At 45.1% G+C, this 7103-nt stretch overlaps 1 non-coding gene across 1 annotated transcript; it reads left to right on the top strand.

The window, feature by feature from the left end:
- The first annotated feature begins 390 nt into the window (after positions 1 to 390).
- Positions 391 to 464, top strand: Trnas-uga (transfer RNA serine (anticodon UGA)). The gene has a single exon. It is a non-coding gene; the product is annotated as a tRNA-Ser (tRNA).
- Positions 465 to 7103: the final 6639 nt, after the last annotated feature.

Here is a 7103-nt window from a genome sequence, read left to right as displayed (position 1 = left end):
GCGCTGATACGGTTCGCGTGTGCGACATTCAGTTCTTCAGTGACCTTTGCAGTGTCGTCTTCTGATATGACGTCACAATCCTCTTTAATTGTTTGTCACGATCACTCAACACACCCTTTATGAATATGGTATCTGTTCTTTCGGACATGTCCGAAAGAACAGATACCATCGTCATATCGTTAAGCCCAACCGGCCATTGACCCTCTTCTTCTGAGCTGTATGCACACGCATTGCCCGAACTCTTACGGGACTCGGTAAGATTGTCTGCCGCGAGTAATGAGTGTAATGGGCAGGGGCACTACGAATGTGGTGTGTGGACATTAAGTCGGGAATGTGGGTCTCACGAGGAGCGTTCAGGGGATAAAACCCTGCAAACGCACTATCCTCTGTGCCCTCGGTGGCTCAGATGGATAGAGCGTCTGCCATGAAAGCAGGAATCCCGGGTTCGAGTCCCGGTCGGGGCACACATTTTCAACTGTCCCCGTTGATGTATATCAACGCCTGTCGACAGCTTAGGGTCTTGATTAAGTTATCAACACACACGTGGTCCAATTGTGGCTTAGCGGATGGCGTTTTTCTGCTATGCTTATATGCGGTATAGATCTTCGATGCTGTGCCTCTTGAAACACCAGACACTTGGGCTCTATTGATTACGAAAGCACAAGCGGTTTGCCCACGTTCGAATTCACTTAGCTCCGACGTAATGGGCTCACAACTACACAGAAAACTGTTCTAACCACGACTGACACTTGCAGTGTATTGAGGACATAGAAAGTGTGCCATTGATGGTCGAATACCAACCTTCAGGCATGGCTAGCATCTGTATTTATGTTCAAGCTTGTGTTTGTAACGGTGTTTCCATATTTTTGTCGAACCCGTGTTTCTAGTGTGATAAACACTAACGTCAGCGCTGTGGCCGGGCGGTTCTAGGCGCTTCAGTCCGGAACCGCGCGACCGCTGCGGTCGTAGGTTCGAATCCTGCCTCGGGCATGGATGTGTGTGATGCCCTTAGGTTAGTTAGGTTCAAGTAGTTCTAAGTCTAGGGGACTGATGACCTTAGATGTTAAGTCCCTTAGTGTTTAGAGCCATTTGAACTAACGTCAGCACGTGGCTTTCAGAGAGCAGATGAACGCTTAACTAAAAGAAAATGCCGTGTATACAGTTGCTAACACGGAACTCCTGGCAAAGCAAAATTTTATTAACTTAAGGTGGTCTAACAGACAGTTTATTTATTTATTTATTTATTTATTTACTTAATCGTATGGCTAGGGCCCCCCCGTCGGGCAGACCGTTCGCCAGGTGCCGGTCTTTCAATTTGACGCCACTTCGGCGACCTGCAGTCGATGAGGATGAGAGGATGATGAGGTGGACGGCACAACAGCCAGTCCCTGGGCGGAGAAAATTCCGCGACCGAGCCGGGAATCGAACCCGGGCCCAGAGGATTGACAATCCGTCACGCTGACCATTCAGCTACCGGGGGCGGACTAACAGACAGTGAAGTTGACTGTTAAAATGCGTTGTAGTAAGTGTAGGAATTGAAGGCCTTCTTGGAAGTATCACGTTCCAGATCGTCCGCAGAAAATACTGCATTGCTCACTGTAAGAATGATCACTGTTTCTTCACTGAAACGAGGTGGTTTGTTTACTTTTCTTACTTTCACTCCATCTTCACGCATGGTGTTACACAAGGGACGTTCAGTAAGTAGTACAACACATTTTTTCTTCCTGAAGGCAAATACAAAAACCTATTTTTCAACAGTATCTCCCTTCAAGGCGACAGCCTAAATCCACCGTACTGGGAGGGCCGGTATACCAGCATGGTACCACTCTGCTGGTCGACGTGGGAGACATCGTCTTGCTGCACCAGTAACCTTCCCGTCACCCATGTACTGCATCCCGCGGCGTGCGTCCTTCGTTGGGCCAAACAGATGGAGGTCGGAAAGTGCGAGATCCTGGCTGAAGGGTGAATGAGGAAGAACAGTCCAGCGAAGTTTTGTGACCCGCCCTCTGGTGTGCAGGCCTTGCGTTGTCTTCGAGAAGGAGAAGTGACTTTACCGTCTGAGTGTGTGGCTTTGAACCTTTTCCCCGCAGAAGAGATAGTGTGGCGCCACTCCACGGATTGCCGTTTTGTTTCCAGTTCGAAGTAATGAACCCTTATTTCACCGCCTGTAACGATGTTCGACAAAAAATTGTCACGATCAGCCTCGTAACACGGAAGTAAATCCGCACGTATTATCCTTCGTTGCTCTTTCTGGTCTTCTGTCAGCGGTCACACACCATTGAGTACCCCAGTTGGTGGACTAGTGTATCAGCACCACCAACAGAAACGTACAGTTGAGCAGAGAGGTGTCTGATTGTGACCCGTCGATCATCTCGAATGTGTGTTCGCTCGCTCCAACAATTGAGTAGTAACTTTTTTTTTATATAAAGTGCATTTCAACCATCAACTGTTTATTGTCCCATTAGTCATCTATCGGTTTCGGTTGTTAACAATCATCCAGGATGTAAGGTACAACATATGATGGTTAATAACCGAAGCCCACGCGCGGGATTAACCGAGCGGTCTAGGGGGCTGCAGTCATGGACTGTGCGGCTGTTCCGGCGGAGGTTCGACTCCTCCCTCGGGCATGTGTGTGTGTGTGTGTGTGTGTCCTTAGGATAATTTAGGTTAAGTAGTGTGTAAGCTTAGGGACTGAAAGTCCCATAAGATTTCACACACATTTGAACATTTGCAGATGGAAAACCGCCTTAAAAACCATCCACATGCTGGCCGGCACATCGGCCCTCGACACTAATCCGCCAGGTGGATTCGTGCCGGGGACCGGAAGTCTTCCTGCTGGGGAAGCAGCGCGTTAGACCGACCGGCTATCCGGGCGGGCATCACACGCTACTCACACTGATGTACTACTCACACAGGGCAAACTGAACATCTAATGAGCCCAACAACTAAATAATTTAAGATAATACTTCATCAAATCACTATCGTAATGAGTTTGATTTACCTTCTCAAGCATCTCGGCAAAACGATAAATATAAAATAACTGACAATATTGAAGACAGCAAGAATTAAAAAAATGTTTCTTGAAATACAATCATAATATACTCTCCATCATTCTTTCTTGACATCACTGCATTCCTAATATTAGATTAGTCAGTACAGTAAGCCTTAAGGAGAGTTGTAACGCCCTATCCCGACAATGTTACATTTAGTGACTTGGCTTCCCTGCATTCCAGGTAGCCATTGACATGAAACTTTTACAGGACATTAAACTGTACGTTCTGAGTCTGCTGAACTTCAATAATTGCATTTCAGCCACTGCTGAAATTTTGTGTACTTTTTTTGTACCTTATCCTAAATAATTTTAATTATACATAACATTATATTCTTCTTTTAGTTCACTAGACTCACGATATGTATGTTACTACTTCATGAAAATTTCAATACTCTAAGCCTACTCGAAGTGGTTTCTGAGATTAAGGGAAAAATGCAACAGAAAACGTTAATTTTCAGGAACGGCTTCTAAAGTTTCGAAAGACTGTAACTCACTTAGTATATGCTTAATTTTTTATTTTTAGTCACTCAGAAGCACCCTGCACCACACAGTATATCATCCTCTTGATCTTTTTCCAAGTTTTTTCTTCTTTTCTTCTTTCTGGACTCCTTAGTGGCCAACTGTGCTGCATACTCTGCTTTATCAATGTGAACCTTGTCCATCCGTTCAAGTTCTCTGATGCAGTTTGCTCCAGAATTAATTCCCATATGCTGTAGCACTTTCACCCTACCAGTGTTGCCATCATTAAAAACAATAACAGCATCACTGACCCCCACGTTGGTGTCTTCATTCCAACAAAAACATTTTTTGGTAAGAGAGTCCATACAAGATTATTGAATGATTCATTGGGATTTTGAGTCTGACCGTGCAGACAATTCTTCAGTAATTCAGGCTTTGCCAGGTCTCTGTAAATAGGTTTTATGATATCCATGACTGCTGCTGGGATGGAATGTTTATGGCTGAATGAACTGTTAGAGTACTGGGCATTGCACCATGAATCAGATCCAAGAGGGCGCAGGTGGTGTACTGGTTTTTCGTCAGTTGACAGTCTGTGGGAGAAGGTAGCGCATACTGCCTGCTTCATTTTCTACAAATCCTCAGTTTTATTTCTGATGGCCATCCCTAATACTGCTGTAGTTCATCAATAATTTTGTCTGTCAGCCTGCCTCTTAGGGTTTCATCACCATCGACGTACAACGCGTGTTTATACTATAAAACGATACGATATAGTTTTTTTACAGTGCTACCAATACAAACACGTAATTTAACCTTTATAACACAGCAATTCACAGCCTTCTATATAAAAAAATTACCGATTTTATTAGATCTTGAAGTAATGCATGTAAAAAATTTTAACATTTTCAACCGGTGTAGATTATATTTAAAAAAATAAAAGAAAATACTTCCCATTTGAGTTTGTAAGTGATATATAATCATTTTATTCGAAAAATTTTAAATTTTATAATGAGATAAAAATGTGAAAACTTAAAAAGTGAACTTGTGTAAATCTATGACTCTTTAAGCTTGGTGGCTTTTCGACATTAACGCCAATCCCCCACGGTGAGGAGATGTTCATAAACAAGCCCCAATGTCCAGTGAGAAAGCGGAGGCCACGCCTTTGGCTCTGAATCAATAGTTTGTTTAACCAAACAGTAGGGTTCGGAAACTAACTTCAAATAAAAATTACTGAATTCACCAACTGGGGAAGAACAGCACTTGTTTACAGTTCAGCTGAACCAAGCACTTTAGGTCAGAGGAAAAATGTATCGCTATATTTAATATTCCTGCTACGGTCGCAGCTTCGAATCCAGCCTTGGGCATGGATGTGTGTGATGTCCTTAGGTTAGTTAGGTTTAAGTAGTTCTAAGTTCTAGGGGACTGATGACCTCAGAAGTTAAGTCCCATAGTGCTCAGAGCCATTTGACTCCATTTTAATATTCCTTGTAATGCCGCGGCTCCGTCAGGAAACAACTCCCCCTCCCCACCTGGAAATTTATCTTTACTCGTGTAATCCACCACAGTCTTCTTCTTCTTCTTCACGACAAGTATTAGAAAAGTCGCCTGTTACGATAATACATCTTTTGTATGGTCTTCCTAAATTTCTTCTTCCAGTGCTTTTATAATTTAGAGCATTTACCGGAATCTTTCTCCGCCCATACTATATACATGTTTCAGCCATTTTTTCCTATTTCCCTTTATTTTTTGGTTTATGTTATGTATTCCCAGATCTTTCCTTATTTCATTTCTTTTACGATCTGCCCTTGTACATTCTCCCACTCTTTTTAGAAATCTCATTTCTTGAGCCTTTATTCGACTTTCTTGGTGTGTTATTGTTGCCCATGCTTCACTTCCATAAATAAGGGTACTGCTCAAAAATGGTTCAAATGGCTCTGAGCACTATGGGACTTAACATCTGAGGTCATCAGTTCCCTAGAACTTAGAACTACTTAAACCTAACTAACCTAAGGACATCACACACATCGATGCCCGAGGCAAGTTTCGAACCTGCGGCCGTAGCGGTCGCGTGGTTATTTTTACGATAGTTCTACACATGGATGTAAAATTGTTTAATTTTTGGTCCACGTCATTGTTGTATTCGTAAGTGATGTCGCATCGTAGAAATTTAAAATGTCCGCCAGAGCATCGCAGTTGCTTCCGATTCGGACAACACTGAGCGGCAATGCGGAGTCTAATACCAACGCTACTCAACCCCCAACTGCGGCGACCGTAGGCAAGGCAGAGCACAACCCTGGCATACATCCTGTAGCCCCACCTGCTGACTCAGCCAAACAAGTCTCTGAGGAACCGTGCTGCCCTGGCTCACAACATACTGTTTGTTTCTCCTCGCTCCGGACACTCCTTCACGGAACGGCCTGCAGGTGGCGCCATCGTCCCGAATCAAAGGTGCTCGTGGTAATTCGAATGTGTCGACAAGCGTCATAGTTTTGTTCGGCTCCAATCAAACCAGCCACTTCGGTGAAAGTCCAGTAACGCCACAACCCTCTGGTAATTTTGTTCATGTCTTATTAAGTCTTTAGTTCTGTTGTTTATAAAGTATCTAGTCAGCGTTCTGTAAACTATATAATGATTCTTTGCATGGTCAAGTAGCTTTCGCTCGCAAAGTCCCACGGAACCTGATAAAAAATAAAATTACTGACCCCAAGATACAGCACGCTTAATACCGAGTAACAGCGGCTCTAGCCTTAACAGCGGCCTGAATTTGACGAAGAAGAAACTCAACAGCTTTGTTCAGGTATGCCGTACCGCCCGTGCCTTCCCGTGCTGACCACTGTACCTCGCCTGGCGACCAGTGCGTTCTGCCTGCGTCACAGGCACCAGGCCTGCCAACAGTCCCCACGCGGTGGCTGACACATGACCATCTGTCGCCCGGCGGTGACAACGCTGGCCCGCTTGGCCGTGCGTCATCTGGACGTGCCGTGTGCTCACATGCGTGCGTGCCTATCACGCGTGTGTTTGCGACCCCTTGCCCCACCTCCCCTCCACCCCCCCCCCCCCCCACCCTCCGAACAGATCTGGCGCCTGGCATTCGGACAACAGGCCGCGGGTACGCGAGCAGTGCGGTGGGCTAATTTCGGCACGAAATAATTGACGTAAACAAACGAGCAAGCGGCGCTTGCGTTGCCAACATTTGCATCCGATATCATTTGGCGAGCATTACCGGGAGAGGGGTCCGCGCGGCAGCGATATGCGTGACGTCACAGCCAGTACAACCCCATAGGCGAAACAAATACAGGCCCTACAATCTACCCGCCGTTCACTCTCTAGCAGATTTGACACTGCTGCGAGGCTTCGTGGCTGATGGAAGCTGCGGCCAATCAGTTATAAAATATTGTTTTCATTACTAGTGTTTGAGCCAGGTGAGGTTCACTTTGAGATGAGGAATGCATAGTCATGTCTGTAGCGTGTTGCTGGGAACTCTCTCTGCGACAAGAAGACAGGACTTCGCATTGTGTGTTAGAGATATGACGAGTTCTGTTGAAAACTGACGAAGTAATTAAAGCAAGCTTCTGTTTCGACACAACTATCCATT

This window comes from Schistocerca nitens, chromosome 9 (genome assembly GCF_023898315.1).
Source record: "Schistocerca nitens isolate TAMUIC-IGC-003100 chromosome 9, iqSchNite1.1, whole genome shotgun sequence".
NCBI classification, from domain to species: Eukaryota; Metazoa; Arthropoda; class Insecta; order Orthoptera; family Acrididae; genus Schistocerca; species Schistocerca nitens.
Note: the sequence above shows the minus strand (reverse complement) of the source record. Positions and strands in the feature narration are given on the sequence as shown.